This window comes from Myotis nattereri (assembly GCF_964212035.1).
Source record: "Myotis nattereri genome assembly, chromosome: 6".
NCBI lineage: Eukaryota > Metazoa > Chordata > Mammalia > Chiroptera > Vespertilionidae > Myotis > Myotis nattereri.
The window spans coordinates 65,858,594-65,860,886 of NC_138081.1; the positions used below are offsets into that span (position 1 = coordinate 65,858,594).

Below are 2,293 nucleotides of genomic sequence, written 5' to 3' on the forward strand. Positions count from 1 at the left end.
TATATTTACTATTTGTTGGAATCTTTGTTTGAATGGGGAATTTTTTTATGTTGTTGTCTTTTCCCACTAAGGTATAAGTTCCATTACGGCAGTGACTTTGTCTCTTTTATTTGTTAATGTATCCCAAGGGCCTAGAACTAAGCCTAGGGTGTACCAACTGTGATAGCTTTGTAATGGGTCACGTTGGCTAGGCTAAACTATATTTCCCAGAATTCCTTTTCTATTATGTTTTCAGACAGGCTAGGCTACAAAGGATATTCTCTTGTAATATTTGCAGAATGGAAAGGTGGCAGTACACTTTCTGCTCTAGGCTCTGTCCTAGTGATTGCTGTCGACATGGGCAAGTTTATGAAAACCAGGAAGGTGGTGCTGGTCCTGGCCAGACGCTACTCTGGACGCAAAGCGGCCATTGTGAAGAACATTGATGATGGCATCTCAGACCACCCCTAAACCATGCTCTAGGGGCCGGAATTGACTGCTATCTCCACAAAGTGACAGCTGCCATGGGCAGGAAGAAAATTGCCAGAGTCAAAGATCAAGTCTTTTGTGAAAGTTTATAACTACAGTTACCTCATGCCCACAAGATCCCCTTAGACAAAACTGTCATCAACAAGGACAGCTTCAGAGCCTCTGCTCTGAAATGCAAGGCCAAAGGGAGAACAAGGTCAAGTTTGCAGAGAGGTACAAGACCGCAAGAACAAATGGTTCTTCTGGTTTAGCTACAGCTGCAGCTTTAGATCTTCTTTGTTTCCGTCATTAAAAATCCAAAACATAGCCTGGCCAGTGTGGCTCAGTGGTTGAGCCTCAACCTATCAACCAGGAAGTCACGGTTCGATTCCCAATCAGGGCACATGCCCGGATTTTGGGCTCAAACCCCCATGTGGGGTGTGCAGGAGGCAGCCAATCAATGATTCTCTCTCATCATTGATGTTTCTATCTCTCTCAATAAAATCAATAAAAATATTTTTAAAATCCAAAATATAAAATATTATTTTTTAAAGAAATGAGGTAGTAGCCATTTTATGGCATATACACAGATTAATTATATGTCAAAATCTTTACTGATAGACCCAGCAAATAAACTTTTCTAAATTCTTCTTATATTTAGGATTGAATTTTCATAGGTCTAAATATAAAATTTCATTTTTTTATAATGTAAATAAATTAAGTCATTTGTAAAATGATGCACCTGGTTGTGCTTTAGAAAGAAATTAACATATTGTAGTTAAAAAGTCTGGAAGATAAATTTATTTTTTTTAATACAGATTATTTTGTCCCGTCCGGGTGGCTCAGTTGGTTAGAGTGTCATCCCATATACCAAGAGGTAGCCGGTTTGATCATGGGTTGGGGCACATGCAGGAGGCAGCCAATCGATGTTTCTCTCTCACATTGTTGTTTCTCTCTCTGTGTCTCTCTTTCTCTTCCCTTTTCCTCTCTCTAAAAATCAATTTTTAAATTTTTAAAAATATATATACATAAATAAATGCAACAAAAATTTATGTGGATGACTATATACAGAAATACAGTAATATCTTACTAATTTAGGTAAAAGTCCATCTGAATAAGTGGATACATTGCAATAGTATTGTAAAAATTGTTATATTTAAGCTTCATTTTTATTACTTTCACTTACATTGAATAATTCTTAAAAGTTCATAAAATTTGGCAAGTAGAAAACTTTGAATTCTGTTTTTAGATGTGAATCCTTCGTTATTTCAGTTTTATAATTATTTATATTCAAATTATTTCTGCGCTGGTACAGTGTTTTTCAAAGGCCCAGAGCCTCCTCTTTTTCGTGTGTGTGGGTTAAACATTTATCTCGCTATCTTGTAGGCCATTCTTTGAAAACTCTCTCTTGTGAGTGCAAAGTAAACATCCATCTCTGCGTCTGAGTATCGCAAACATAGTCAAAATGAAAGCAGTTTTACTGTAACATGATATTAAGCCCGAAGAGATAAATACATACTGGCAAAAGAGGAAGACGGGCTAAGCATCAACAGTAAAAATGTATAACTCATCAGTTTCAATGACAGAAATGTCGCAAAAACTTTCTGTTTTGAATCAGTTTCGGATTCCCTTAGTTTCGGGTGAGGTTTAAATTGCAGCCTTAAATGATCAAACACCAGTTCCCTTGCCTGGCTTTCTCACTTACGCAGCAACTCGAGCCAGCTTAGACAATTCAACTTAACCAAAATACAGTCAAACCCTTGGAGAGCTCTCAACACACCTGGCCTGCATTTGAGCTGTATGACAACCTGGGTTTCAAGCTTCACTGCAGTAATTTGTGGCACAG

General features: G+C 37.5%; 1 pseudogene across 1 annotated transcript; it reads left to right on the forward strand.

The window, feature by feature from the left end:
• Positions 1-336: 336 nt before the first annotated feature.
• Positions 337-2,091, forward strand: LOC308520858 (large ribosomal subunit protein eL27-like; annotated as a pseudogene). Its single transcript has 2 exons — positions 337-713; positions 2,082-2,091. The product of its transcript is annotated as a large ribosomal subunit protein eL27-like (transcript).
• Positions 2,092-2,293: the final 202 nt, after the last annotated feature.